Here is a 15,290-nt window from a genome sequence, read left to right as displayed (position 1 = left end):
AACACACCAGGCAATATGAACCTTCCTGCGGAAATCCCCCAGAATCCTCTGGGCTACTCCAGGGTGTGGGCTTTGCCTCCTGTGCCTGCTTGGATTTCTCTTCCTGAGTTTCTTGGGACTCTCGTTCACCTCTCACACATTGCCGGCTTTGTCTCCTAGATCCCAGATCTGTTCTTCTTTTGACTTCTTTCCTCATTTTAATGATGTACGTCACCAGGTCCCTTCCCGAAAAAGGGAACGTGGAATCCATGTTCTGAGACTTTGCATGCCCTCAAAATGTCTTTATTCTACTCACTAGTTCAGCTTCAGACAGACTTCTAAGTTGGAAATTGATTCCCTGACCTTTAACCCATAAATGGCAGGTTTTCACCTCCCGCATTCCAGCCCAAATCTGTCACCTCCAGCTGGCTGCTGGTTTTCACTACCAGCCCTCCAGTAGGGTCCATCACTTCCACAGGTGATGCTGTGGTTCACATCACGGTGTTGGGTGGTGGGGAGAAGACCCCCCCCCCCCCAAAGCAAGACCACAGACACATGGCTATTCTGACGCAGGAGCAGTTGTTCAAGATGAAGCACTGCTCAATTTGCCATCTGCCTCTGGTTGTGCTCTGGTGTCTTTAAATGGCTGGTCCTGAACTTTGGTTGTACACTTGTTTTCTTCGGAGGGGAACCGCCCAGCTTCTCACAGCACTGTTCCTAAGTGAATCTTGGACGAGATGATTTTAATGTCTCTTCCATCCGAATATTCTATTGCCCTTAGCTGTGGAGTTTGATCAGAAGTGTCCTGATGTCAGGAGGCTGGTGCAGACACATGGAAGGATGGCTCTGAATTTTGCATAAGCCACCTCAAAAGTGCAAAAATAAATGGGGGAGCCAGTGAGGCTGAACCCTGAGCTGAGGGTTCAGAGCTGGGGTCCAGTCTCAGTGCAGCCCTGGGAGCCTTCTCTGAGGTTCTCAACAAAAGTTTCTGCCCAGGACACCCCTCGCCTCACTAACACATTTGCTGCTTCCCTTCTTCTCCCTGGGGCCCTCCCCCACCTCCCCTGCCTTTCTGATGGATTCTGTGACACTACAGGGGTGAAAATGGCTGAAAGTAGCTTTCACTTCTGCTCAGGCAACTGAAACCAACAGCAAGGTCATTTCCTCGTTCTTTTCTGAGTGACTGATGGAATCCATTTTTGGTCTTTTTTCCGACCCCTGTCTATTGGGGGTGGACAGAAAGGTGAAGGTTTTTTTTCCCCAGATCATACAAAACCCAGCTTACCTGGACCTCCATTCTCCATAAACTTCTCACATCCCCTCTCACTCTAACTTTGAATCGATGAACTGGAGTTCAAGGAAAACGGATTTTCTCTTTAGGAAGGTGGATTTCCTGCTCACCACTGGATTCTCTGAATCCTTGGGTCCAAGTATATAAAAGTTGTTCAAAATTCACTTATTTAAGCCCCATTGGTAAAAAAAAAAAAAAAAAAAAATTGAACGTAATTCAGGCCTCATCCCTGGGCCCTTGGTCAGTAAAAGGCTTAACCCTGGTATCTGCCTCTGAGATATGTCTGCAGGATCCTTAGTGGCAAATCATGTTCAAAGCCGTCTCCCTGGTAACTTCCCCCAGTAACCCCTGATGGAGTTCTGGTTCCCTGCCTCTGCTGTAACACTGCCTTGTTGAGGTATCTGTGGCTGCACCCACCACACCCCTTCATGGTTCTCTCTCTAGCAGACCCCTTCCCAGGCTCCTTAGGCTGAGTGCCTCAGAGGAGGGTCATGTCTATTTGTATCTGTACCCCCAGCCTCTAGTGTGTGCAAACATTCACAAAAGTTTGTTGTGTTAGTTAAATTGAAATAACAAGACTGAATAATCTCATCTCAAACCAGTAACTTTTCAATCATTCAGTGGAAGGAGTTTGGGATTCTTTGAACTTGTGTTTAAGTGCTTTGGTCCACATCTCAGGTGCCAGGAAGTGAATACAAAAATAGATGAACAACACCTCCGATTCACTGAGCACGGCCGGTCCTGGGCGCTGTCTGGGCCCTTTGCCATCAAGGAAGGAAGACTACAACGCAGTTTTTGGTTTTTGTTTTTTTTTTTAAGATCAGATTCGGGAATTAAAGGGGGCATAGTCACACCAGCTGCCAGTTATTTGGAGCTCACTATGTGCTAAATACCACAATAGATACTTTTTAATACATTAATCCACTTATTCTCAAAAAAGCTTTTTGGAGGAAATGAAGCAGGTGATTTCCAAGGAGACTTAGAACCCAAGAACTCTATGTTGCTACTGCTGTCGCTCTGAACATCCATCAAAAAGCTCTTTCCTACCAGAAACTTGCAGCAAATTATTGTCTCAGTCCTAAAATCCAAGGAAAGAAACTCCATGAGAAAGCTGAGATTTGGGACTGTGATCCCAGGGCGGAATAGAAGCAGATTTGTCTGAATTCCATCCTTCTGCCTCCACGGTTCCCAGACATAAAGGCAGGAAAGGAGACCACACATCGGCTCCCTTTGGTCCATGGATCAGAAAGCAGGTGGTCAGTGGCTCGGCATGTCCGGCTGGACCAGTGAGTCTCCGGAGGTCATCTCAGCAGCCTTCCTGGTCCCACCGGTCCTCAGCTGGTGTGGTACAGGACAGCATCTCACCCCCTAGATGTTAGGGTCCTTTCCCCACCGCCTCCATCATTCTCTGCTCCTCTGACTTTTCATGGCCAGTGAAGCAGCACAATTGAAGAAAGAGGCTCTGAGATCAGAGTCAAGGACTGGCCAGGGTGCTCTGAGAACAGAGGTTCGCTGTACTGAGAGCCAGACACACCCCGTCTGTCATTTGTACTCTTAGTGTCGTGTGGGCTAGGGAGTCATCAGGACCCTTTGAAAGACAAAACAAACCCAGCAAGGCTGGAGAATGGCGGTCCTGCTCACACAGAAGGCACCAGGCAGCAGAGCCCAAGCCGGCCTGACCTGCAGACAGACCAGAGCGAAATCCCTTGCAGAGTTAGCCTGGAGGTTTATTTTCCCTTCCAGAGCTTCGCTACAGGAAAAACACCACCCGTGTCGTTAAACCAAAACCTCATGAGAAAACCTTCTGGTGGCAGAGGGGCATCGTGGCAGAGGGGCATCGTGACCGGCGTGGCCCAGGTCCGGAGAAAGGCCGGCTGCTCTCGGTCCTTCCTCACGGGCTTCTCCTGGACCCACGGATCCCGCGGAAGCTTTCGAAGGGCTGGGCGGCAGGGGCGGGGTTCCTCGGGGGCGGCCGGTGAGGCTGTGACCACAGACCGGGGATCCTGCCACCTTGGCCGGGTGCTCGCCGCCGGCAGGAAGCCACGAGCTACCGGTCTGATCGGGACTCCTGCGAGGGGCTCCTCCTCTAGGGTTGCTCGGGAGTGGCTGGTCGCAGCTAGAAGGGCGCTGCACCACGAGGCGCCGGGGTTTAAGCGCTATGGTGAGAGGCCGCTGAGCGCCGCTAAGGTAAGATGCATCTCCCTCCTTCCTGACCGTCTCATTTCCTCGAACTAGTCGTGCAAACAGTGCTTGGGGGCCTGTGGGTGGGAGAGCGGGCGGGGGCATCCCTGTGGATGTTACAGACGGAGAGAGAAGACATTCCGTACGATCTGAGCCACAGCTATGAATAGGTTGCCCCATCATTTGTTTCTATTTTGGAAAGTTTTCTGATTTATAAAAGTTATTCCATCCAGGGCAGGTTCTGCTTCTCGGGCTTTCTAAGCTGGAAAAGGCAGTGAATGTGCCACAGAGGAAAGACAGGAGGAGGCTGTGGGCTGGGGAGTTGCGAGGACTCCCGTGGCAGCGGAGGGTTCCTGGCCAGTTACTCGGCCTCCCTGTAAACCAGCATAAAGTTACCACGGTTCAGAGCTGACGGAGGCCAGCAATGATGCACGGAAGTGACTGTCTCAAGGTCAATGATTGGTTGTTGCTTTTGTTTCGTGTGGGGTTTTTTAAAGTAAAGTTTTCCATTTTTCAGACATTTGGGGGTGGGGTGATGAAGTAGGCCTAAGATGGCCTTTGGGGCTAAGAGATCGATTTGGCCAACCGTGAAAAAGAAAGACGAGTTGATAACAGGTTTTGAGAGGATTTTTTAAATTCTAGGATTTTGACAAATTTTCCAGTTGTGTTCTAACTGGCCACTGCATGCACCCTCATCTGCCCACTTTACCAAGGAATAAAGAATTGTTGTCGCTGGCCTTCTGTGGTTATAGAGAAGTTGGCATGACATATGTTGACACTTCTCTCTCCTGGAAGGAGCCTGATTCCCCTCAGCTTGAGTGGGAACTGGACTTCGTAGAGGAAAGGGAAACAGTGAGTCTAGAGTGGAGGATCCTGGCTAGAGCTCCTCAGCCACGTGGTCAAGGTTAACCTCCCCAGGGATGAGTCATGTTGTGGTGTGCAAGTTTGGCTGCCAGGAGAGAAGCCCTTCACATCTGTGCTGTTCTTCCCCCAAACCCATAATCCCAGTCTAGTCATGAGACAAACCCAAACCAAGGGGCAGGCTGCAGAATATTTGTCCTTCAAAATTGTCAAGGTCATGACAAACGAGTAAAGGGGAAGCTGTCACGCAACAGAGGAGAGTCAGGAGATAGGACATCTGGGTGAACAATAACAACAACAAAGTCATTAGTGGAAAACAGGTGAAACCTAAATAAGTCTGAGTGTAATTGGTATCATTGTAAAATTGTTGCAACTTCCTTTGTTCTGACAGGTGCGCCAGGGTTAAGTAAGATGCTGTGGGGAAGCTGGGTGAAGGGTGTATGGGAAGTCTCCATACTATCTTTGTAATTTTTCTGTAAACCTTTAAGTGATTCCAAAGTAAAAAGATAAAAAAAAAATATCCTACTTTGGAGCAGAAATGGTCAAAATCTGATCATCTTTGGGAAAACTGGTTTCCATGGCCCAGGGGTCCGGCCCTCTCTTTGAACATTCCAGAACACAGCAGACCTCTTGCATATTTTACCATTCTCTCTCCCAGCCCCCACCTTACTCCCAGAAAGCTCTCCATTCTCCTTTCTTCATGGTATTTCTCATCATTCATTTATTTTTTCCATTCAGCTCGCATATTTGGAGACTTCACTCTGTGTCAGGGGATTCAGGGCGAAGTCCCCTACCCTCTGTCTGCCCAGCAGAGCTCACTGGGCTGCTTTGGGCTCTTGGGCCTCCAAGCACACGCCCGGGTACCCACACCTGACCCCTCCCCGGTGAGGAAGCAGGCGGCCAGTGAGGGCCCAGACCCTGCCTGCATGGGACACCCGGCTGGAATCCTCTGTCCACCGGGCAGACTCTGGGGTTGGCTAGGTAGAAGTGAGCTATGAGCTGTGCTGGAAATCACTCTCCCATGGGTGAAGCTGGGGCCTGCGGGATGCAGAGTCAGGCGTGGACTCTAGGAGCCAGCTCCTGCTGGAGCCCCTGGTGCTGCCCCAGAATCGACATCACCTCGCGGCAGCATCCTTCCTTGTGAGGATCAGGTGTTTGGAGAGGGCTTGGGGTGGGGACAGAGAAGCCTGACCACGCTGCCCCCTCACGCACACACACACATCCCAGGACTGACAGAGCAGGTGTGCCCTTGTTTGAAGTTGATGTCTCAGCCAGATTAGAGAAACGCTTCGGAAGCTGACAAGAAAGAAGAAAGAATTATGAGCTGTGGGGAGGTAGTGTTTAGATGGAAATCACAACACTTTGGTGAAGATCAAAATTAAACAGTGCTGATGACCACTGGGCCTCAAGTACCTTAATAGTTTTCTTTGTTTGTTTTTTGTTTTTTTGTTTTTAAGTAAGCAGAAACAGAAGTTTTTTATTCGGATTTTGAAAGGAAGAAAGTAAGATGTACAAGTTTAATAAAAAGAGCCTTCCCTTTTAAAATAAAAACTGGTATTTCTGTCCATCTGTCTGTCCGATGGACTCCCTGGCACGTGTCAGTGCCGTGGGGGACGTGTCAGGTTAGAAGAGGTATCTCCTGGACCAAGAGCAGGGATGTGCTGGCAAATGCTTGTCCACCAGCTTTTCAGGAAACAAATACACACACACACACACATAAGTTAACCATCAATATTACTGGTATAAAGGATGCGTCACACATAATTTACAAATAATAACAAAACATACAATATCCTTTCTTGTAAATCTCATATACCCGATTGAGTCTGCGTAGATTGCTTTTGTGGACTCCTGCCAAACCCTGGTACCCAGAGTCAAGCGATGCTTGTGATCGATGCACTGAATGTCACTAATATTTTCACTTATGCCAAGAAGTAAGAGCAGGGTGAAACCATAAAGATGTGTTGGAGATGCACTTGTTAGTTTGTGGTGTGACCCATTTCTTTACTAAATTGAATAACAGTTTTTAATTACTTTAAAAATTTTCTTCATTTTTTTGGGTGCTATTCACAGCTACAAATAGGACATCTTTTTAAGTTAAACCAACGTTATTTTTAAAAAACATTTTTAATTGAGTTAGTCATTTTACAATGTTGTGTCAAATTCCAGTGCAGAGCACAATTTTTCAGTTATACATGAACATACATATATTCATTGTCACTTTTTTTTTTCACTGTGAGCTACCATAAGATCTTGTATATATTTCCCTGTGCTATACAGTATAATCCTGTTTTATCTATTCTACAGATGCCTGTCAGTATATACAAATTTTGAACTTCCAGTCTATCCTTTCCCACCCCACTCCCCCTTGGCAACCACAAGTTTATATTCTATGTTTATGAGTCTGTTTCTGTTTTGTATTTATGTTTGTTTTTTTTTTAGATTCCACATATAAGCAATCTCATATGGTATTTTTCTTTCTCTTTCTGGCTTACTTCACTCAGAATGACATTCTCCAGGAACATCCATGTTGCTGCAAATGGAGTTATGTTGTCAGTGTTTACGGCTGAGTAGTATTCCATTGTATAAATGTACCACCTCTTCTTTATCCAGTCATCTGTCGATGGACATTTAGGCTGTCTCCATGTCTTGGCTATTGTAAATAGTGCTGCTATGAACATTGGGGTGCAGGTGTCATTTTGAAGTAGGGTTCCTTCTGGATATATGCCCAGGACTGGGATTCTTGGGTCATATGGTAAGTCTATTCCTAGGCTTTTGAGTATCTCTATACTGTTTTCTACAGTGGCTGCACCAAACTGCATTCCCACCAGCAGTGAAAGAGGGTTCCTTTTTCTCTACAGCCTCTCCAGCATTTGTCATTTGTGGACTTTTGAATGATGGGCATTCTGACTGGTGTGAAGTGATACCTCATATAGTTTTGATTTGCATTTCTCTGATAATTAGTGATACTGAGCATTTTTTCATGTGCCTATTGATCATTTGTATGTCTTCCTTGGAGAATTGCTTGTTTAGGTCTTCTGCCCATTTTTGGATGGGGTTGTTTGTTTTTTTTTCTTAAGTCGTATGAGCTGCTTACATATCCTAGAGGACAAGCCTTTGTCGGTTTGATCATTTGCAAAAATTTTCTCCCATTTCCTAGGTTGTTGTTTTGTTTTACTTATGGTTTCCATTGCTGTGCAGAAGCTTGTAAGTTTAATTAGGTCCCATTTGTTTATTCTTGCTTTTATTTCTATTGCTTGGGTAGAGTACCCTAGGAGAACATTTTTGAGATGTATGTGAGAAGATGTTTTGCCTATGTTTTCTTCTAGGAGGTTTATTGTATCTTGTCTTATATTTAAGTCTTTGATCCATTTTGAGTTGATTTTTGTGTATGGTGTAAGGGAGTGTTCTAGCTTCATTGCTTTACATGCTGCTGTCCAGTTTTCCCAACACCATTTGCTGAAGAGACTGTCCTTATTCTATTGTATATTCTTGCCTCCTTTGTTGAAGATTAGTTGACCAAAAGTTTGTGAGTTCATTTCTGGGCTCTCTATTCTGTTACATTGGTCCATATGTCTGCTTTTGTACCAATACCATGCTGTTTTGATTACTGTAGCTCTATAGTATTGTCTGAAGTCTAGAAGAATTATTCCTCCAGCCTCTTTCTTTTTCTTCAGTAATGCTTTGGCAATTCTAGGTCTTTTGTGGTTCCATATAAATTTTATTATGATTTGTTCTAGTTCTGTGAAGTATGTTCTGGGTAATTTGATAGGGATTGCATTAAATCTGTAGATTGTCTTGGGCAGTGTGACCATTTTAACAATATTGATTCTTCCAATCCAAGAGCATGGGGTATCTTTCCATTTTTTAAAGTCTTCTTTAATTTCCTTAATCAGTGTTTTGTAGTTCTCCATGTATAAGTCTTTCACCTCCTTGGTTAGATTTATTCCTCGGTGTCTTATTACTTTGGGTGCTATTTTAAAGGGGATTGTTTCTTTACTTTCTTTTCCTGTTGTAAATCAACATGATTAACATTTCCTCCATCACTGTCTTAAGTCAGAAAAATTAGCAAAATGAATCAACCCCAGACTTGTAGCCCTTGCCTATTCCTGTGGTGTAAACACTCCCACAAAAGCCAATTTTAAGTCTCCAACACGACTTGGCTGAACATGAAGCTGGGAAGAGGGGAGGTGGCACAGCATTATATTGTGTCCATTTGACAGATAAAACTGACCTAAATAAACTTAAGAGCAGAGACAACAGTACAGTGCACTCAAATAACTAGGAAGTGATGAGTGTTTTTAATGTAAGTTGTTTAATTATATTTTATATAATTTAAATTTTGTATATTTTAATTTTGAATTGATGTACTTAAATAGCTCACAAAGTCCCCCAAATTTGGCAATTTGCTCTTACAAGCTGGCATAAGCTGGCCCCAGCGCACAGCTGCCTGAGAGGCAGAATATCTCAGTGCCGAAGTGCAGAGCTGTGTCCTGTCTGTATTTGGCTTTGCTGAGCAGGAACATGCAGAGACTAACCTGCCTCCTGGGCTCCCCTGACTCCCCAGCCTGGCAGAAGATACCCAGGGGTCTGGTGGTCCTGCAGTGTGCTTGGTGGCAGGGAAAGAGGAGGATGTGCATGACCCTAGACAGAGACCCTCTCCCCACAGCTGTCATGTCTCTGCTCCTGGTGCTGCAGCTAGGGACCTAACTCTTGGAGACCCCAGACCCCTAATGAGTTTCACGGAGCCTGTGAGCTCCCTGAACTTGCACGCAAACTTTTGGTGGATTGGGCAACTTTTCAGCAAAGATTGTTTATATCTTTCAGCAGATTTCATCAAATCAGGAAGGGTTGGGGCTGTTGGCACAGGAAGGATTGGCCTCTGGTTAACTTCTGAGGGGAGAAAACAGCTTTTTCTGTCTGCTCCTGGGATTCTCTTCCTGCTCCAAGAACCAGGGCAGCTGGCCCTCACCTGGGAGGGCTTTGCCACCCGTGTTAGCTAGAAGTGCAAACAGAGGCGCTTCCTAGAGTGGCCCGGGGCTCAGCGAAGGATGGAGCTCATAGTTCACAGCTGTGGAGACTGAGATTGGCAGATGTCTCTCCTGACAGCCAGGCCCGGTGGCCCTGTCACAGGTGGGAAGGAGGGACGGGGCTCACTGTGCCCATATTTCTCCTCGGTTGAAGATGGATGCTCCCCCCTGGGCAGCTGCTTCTGCTGCCTCCCTCCCCTCCTGGTCAAATGGGTCTTCCCAGGTTCCTTCATGCCACGTTGTCAACAAGACAAGTGCCCTCTGAGAGCCAGCAAACAGGAAGAGAAAAATAATGCCGCCAGAGAGTCTCCTGGCCCAGAACCGAAGGGACAGGCCCTGAGACGTTGTCTCCCTCCTTCTGGTCTTTGGAGGGTCTACTTTGCTTGCACAAGTTTGCTCACAGAGTGGTCACGCTCCTTGGTGGCGTTGGAAGGGTTTAAAACCTTTCTCCTTGAGGCCCCTTCCCAGATGTGCAGGTGGACGGCGGCAGGGGCAGTACCACGTGTGTTGCATCTGTGCAGACAACTCTGCCCCGTTCATCTCAGCTCGGGGAGCCCCTCGGTGCCGCCTGCACAGAGAGCCGCTCTCACCCTGAGCGCCGCACCCTCCACGCCCTGCTCATTTGTGCGCCGTAGAAACTGCCGGGGAGGGGCTGCCCGCACGGGAGGGAGTCCACATCCCCACACGTGGTCCTGGAAAGGCCCTCGACAGTCGAGGGAAGGAAAAGGCGTGAGAAGGAGCTGGTTTTTCCAGGTATATAATATGGTCCTGTGTTTTATAGTTAAGGTCTTTTCTGAATCTTCTTGGTAAATACTTTCAGTGTATTGTGAGTGGGAGTGTCTGCCAGCCAGTCTCCACTGAGCAGGTGATCAAAAATGTCGCCAGTGTGGTGGTTTGCTGTTCCAGGTGGGCCTGTGTAACTGATGGGTGTGCCCCCATCTCCCACCCCCGAGAAAGGAGCTCGGGGATGCTGGAGCTCTGTGGCATGCGGTGTTTGGTGGGGGGAGTCCAATTTGGATGCTGTTTTAAGGATTTTATACTAAAAGATGTTGCAGGCAAGGGGCTTATTGATACAGGTTGTGATCCCACATAGGCGCGCACAGACGCACACGTGGACACACACACGGACGCGGAGAGCCAAGGACGAGGAGCTCGGGGAGATGCTCACACGGCATCCAGGAAGCCCCTGCGGGGGGAAGGCGGCTGTTCTGCTAGGAGGCGTCTGCACAGCCTGCCGGGAGGAACTGCCCTGCGGAGTGGGCCCCGCCTGTCCCATGGCTGGGTCACCATACGCCAGCTTCCCTGTCACTTTCTGGGCAAGCATCACCCCGTGTACCCAGTAGCTCAAGCCTCCTTGCCATCGACTTTCACTTCTCCATCACCCCCCGTGTCTCCCTGAATTCCCCCGACTCCTTGGCTCCGGGTTCTGGAATTGTCAGTGGTCAACCTTACTTATTGCGACATGTGCTGAGCCAGACTCAGGCGAGGCCACGAGGGCGCAGAAGAGAGAGTCACTGTGAGGTCAGAACTGCATGCCTCGCACCCACCCTGATCTGCCTGTGACGGGCTTTGGGGCCATCAGAGGAGGGAGCTACTCATCTCTCTGGGGGCTGGCAGGGCCTTGGTGGAGGAGCTGCAGAAGGAGGGGCTCACGGGGCTGAGGGCAGCCCTGCATGTGCTGAGCTTGGGAAGGAAATGCCACGTGTGCAGGATGCGGTGGTGGGGCTTGTGTGGCTCACGCCTTCCCCCTAGCCCCCCCAGCTGCAGGGCCGGAGCAGAGGGGGAGGCGGTTAGGAGGGAAGTGAGCCAGGCCTGAGGTCAGCGCTGCGATAATTTCCTCTCGGTGGATGTTGTGAGAGTAGCTAACCTCCCAGGACCCTTGGGGACCCTGTTTCCAGCTTGGTGGAGGAGGGGCCTGTCGCCCAGACAGGTCATTTACTCCTGACTCCGTGCCTGCCTGCTTGTGAACGGTAGGAATTTGAAAAGCAGACGCTCATGTAGATTTAGACATTAAATTCCTCTGTTTGCAAACCTGCTGTTTGCCCCAGCTGGTCTCCCCGTCAGCCCAGGATGCCGAGGACCTAAACCGGGTAGCGTCTGCAGGGGAGAAGGACGGGCTCTCCCTGCTCTTTCAGTCTCAGGCACCGATTTTGTGCTCGGCGGGTTCTGTTTTGAGCTCCGACCAGGTCCGCCGCCGCCGCTTCTCAGCCTGCTCCCGGGTTGGCCGCAGAAAGGGCTGGGCCGCTTAGAAGCAGGATCGACGACAGGCATTTGGAAGAACAGACTGACTTTGTACAGATTTATCATTTATCTCCTTACTTTAAAACTGTAAGAATCATATAACACCCCCCCCAAATTTTGGAAACAGACACAAGCCATCAGTGATTCCACCAGCCTCACATTTTCGTTCATACGATGCAGTTTCTCATCACTGGAGTCATAAGGGTCAGAGCCCTTTGGATTCTGGTTTGTTCTTTCTTGCTTTCTTTTTTCCATCCTAACATAAGCATATTCCCTGTGGCTGCATGTCTTCACAACGCTCATTTTTGAAGCTGCGTAATATTTCATTGTGTTAACTCTAATTTCAAACTGGACATTTGCTTGCTTTTTTAAAAAAAACAAAATAGAGGGCTCTGATTAAAAACAAAATAACACATAGCTTGCAAAGCCATCTGAACTACGTCATGCAGCAGAGGAGTCTTCTTTCTTATTCCTTCCAAGGAACGACAATTATACAGGGAGACCACATGCTCATTTTGGGGGCAGAGTCGGGTGGGCTTGGAATTGCATTTGAAGCCATGGTGACAGTGGCCTGAGTTTTCGTCCTCTCTTGTAGCTCCCTCGTTGTCAGCAACTATAGTCGCTGGCCGGGGCTACTGCTGTGGTCTTTGGCTGGAGAACAGACTTTCCCCTTTGTGAAATGAAATGACTCATAAGGAAACAAAACCCAAGGCTTTGGCTTCATTGGTCCCACCGTCTACACCAAGATTCTTAATCAGGGGTCCGTGAATCATTGTGAGGGTTCTGGGGCAGAGGGATCCCGGAACTGACCACAGAATGGGAGTGTAGGGGGATGGGCGGAGGTCACATGCACAAGGTCCTGGGTTCAAGCCCCAGGATTTCCATTAAAATAAACAAACAAACAAACAAACCTAATTACTCTGCCCTCAAAAAAAATTTTTTTTAAAAGCCAAAACATTTTTTTAAAATTCGACGTGTATGCACATAAGTGTATTTTGGGGGGATAGTGTCTGTAGTTTCACCAGATTCTCAAAAAGAGGCTATGGCCCCCAAAATGTTTTAAAAAACAACTGATCCCCCTTCTCTCGCTCGCTTTCTCCACCTCCCCTCCCCTCCCTCTGCTATGGGTAGTCTGGGGTTGAACTGAAAGGATCCTGAAGACCTGTGTCTACATACAGAAGTCCAGGTGTGGGTTGGGGACCACATTCTCCCCATCTGGGGGCCCGGGACTTGAACCCGAGTCTGTCTCGCTGCCAGATCTGTGTGTGCGTACCCGTCATGCCGAAGTGCCCTCCGGTGAAGAGAATTGCTCCTGGTTTTACTTCTTTAACCAAAGCTAATTGCTAATGTGTTCAAGTAAGCGGTCTGGCATGATTCTGGCCCCTGGGTTCTTAACTAAAGGAAATGTTTTGGTATTTTTTTTCAGTCTTGCTTTCTCTCCAGAGAGTCAGATGGACACAGAAGTATTTGTGGTGGGTTATTCTTTCTTGCTACAAGCATTAACCAGAGGAGATGAGCAGTGTTTATCAAACTGAAATGTTATCTTTCAAGGCTTAAGGAGCCAAAGGAATTTGAAATCCAAGAGACCCAATCCAACAATTCAACCCTTTGGGTGGGAGACTTCAGCCCATGATTTCCTGAATACCAATGGGCCTTTTCTCTTCAAACAGATGTTTTTATTAACAATAAACTCTTTGGCACCAGTGAGTGACTCTGGCTTCCTAAATGTGTTTGACTTCCTCTCTCTCCTGTAACCTTGTTCTGAATCTCCGTAAACTAGTGGATACCTGGAGGCAAGAAGATGGAGCAAAATTCAACCTCCTGTCTCCTTCCTTCCCCTGAGAATCTCTGTGAAATTAACCACTTCTTATTACTGAAAATTGGCAGCCCTTAAAGGAGAAGGACTCCCTGAAATCTGGGAAATTCATCACACATTAAAAAGAGTAAATTATAATTTCATCTTGGGCATCTTAGATGTAATACGACACTGAACATTCAATCAGTGTGCCTGGTTGGCCCCGTAGTATTGGCTAGTGATCAATAATCAGTATACAGAATAATCCTGGCTTTTAGTATCAGTGGCATCTTTCTACCATCGTCCTGGTAAATTAAACTGTTTACTCTTTATGGCAGTGGGGTATTAGGGAGAAGCAGATAAGGAGGCATTTTCTCATATTTGCGTTTTCCCTGATTGATCCATTCATCGATGGACATGAGCTGCATCCATCGTGCATATTCTGAGCAATGTTGCTATGCACGTTGGTGTATGTATCTGTTCAAGTCTCTGCCTTCAATTCTTCGGGGCACATACCCAGATGTGGAATTGCTGGATCGTATAATTCTACGTTTAATTTTTTGAGGAACTGCTATACAGGGCTTTGGAGTTCACACTGAGTGAGGGGACTCCGGTGGAAGGCTCTGTGTGGGGAAGTGACAGGGTGTGGCCTGCATTTCCCAGCACCACAGTTAGGCTGCTGTGTTGGAAACAGGCTGGTGGGAAGGCAGGGAAAGAAGCAGGAGGCCAGCTAGGAGGCCACTGCAAGATCCTGACTTAGCAGAAGTGGTCCAGTCCTGGCTGTGTGTTGAAGGCAGAGCCCACAGAATCTAGCGATGGCTTGTTTTGGGGATGTAGGAGTTACCATTTACAGAGATGGCAAAGCCTGGAGACCAGCAGGTTTCAGGGAGGACGAGGGGTTGATTCTGGCCATTTCAAATCTGAGCTGTTTACTAGAAATCCAAGTGGCAATAGGAGTGGTGACATCGTGAGCTCGTTCTCCGAGCCCTGCTGGCCCTTCCTCTGGCTCTTTTTCCATGTGAATATCACGGGCCTCCCAGCCTCCAAGCACACCTGGACCCTGCAGGTGCCTCTAGGCTTCCGAGAGCCCCTACTGTCGCAGCTTATGCCTTGCTCCCCTGTACCTCGCCTGCTTCCTGAGTCGTATTTGAAAGAGAGCTTCTCCTGTGCATGAGCAGCACCGTGTCGGGGCAGGAGGCAGCCGCCCAGCTCTTGAAGACCACACTCTTCTGCAGTAACCGAGCCAGCTGCCCTGAGACCCAGCCTGCTGCCCATGCAGCCTGGGGTTCTGCCGTCAGAGCTCTTGGCCCCACTGCATGGTGGGGTCCTATTCCCCCAGGTCCCAACAATTGGATCCTGAGTTGAGGGCCCCTTCTCAGCTGAGAGTGACTTCTGGAAAGCCAAAAAAGTACCTTTTCCCCATAGCAGCTTCTAGAGCAGCCCAGCCCTGAGCCCATAGCGGTGGGGGTTGGGGGGAGGGCTCCAAAAGGAGTCATCAGAAGGATGTGGGAACTGGACATCCTCAGATGCTGGCTGACAGCGCGAGCGAGGGACACCAGCCACTCAGAACTCACTTTATAGAAGAGGAACCCGAGGCTGGGAGAGGGCAGGGGAGGACGCCGTGTCCACAGGTGGTTGATGGTTAAATCAGGTCTGGATCCCAGTTCTCGCAGTTGCCCGGGACTGCCAGCCCTGCACTGAGGAGCCCTTTGGTTTCAGACAGGCGTTGGGGGCCCTTTACCCTAAATAAGGCACAAGCTTTCAAATTCAGGCCCAGCTAAGGCTCTAGATGGTGGGTGCTCCTGGCTGAGCTTGGCTTCCCACAGCAAACACTCACTTTCATGAGTGATTTTTTTTTAATTTTTAAAAACTGACCTGTCAAATCCTTGCTAGATACTGGGTTGCAACTCTG

The 15,290-nt window shown here is 48.3% G+C and overlaps 1 protein-coding gene across 1 annotated transcript in view; it reads left to right on the top strand.

Moving 5' to 3' along the window:
- Positions 1 to 3,035: 3,035 nt before the first annotated feature.
- Positions 3,036 to 15,290, top strand: part of BLK (BLK proto-oncogene, Src family tyrosine kinase) — a 44,976-nt gene continuing 32,721 nt past the window's right edge. The window contains exon 1 of the mRNA XM_074355569.1: positions 3,036 to 3,457. The gene's annotated coding sequence lies outside the window, so the exon portion shown is untranslated. The remainder of the gene's footprint in view (positions 3,458 to 15,290) is intronic.

The sequence above is a fragment of the Camelus bactrianus genome, chromosome 31, assembly GCF_048773025.1.
Source record: "Camelus bactrianus isolate YW-2024 breed Bactrian camel chromosome 31, ASM4877302v1, whole genome shotgun sequence".
In the NCBI taxonomy this organism is placed as follows: domain Eukaryota; kingdom Metazoa; phylum Chordata; class Mammalia; order Artiodactyla; family Camelidae; genus Camelus; species Camelus bactrianus.
Note: the sequence above shows the minus strand (reverse complement) of the source record. Positions and strands in the feature narration are given on the sequence as shown.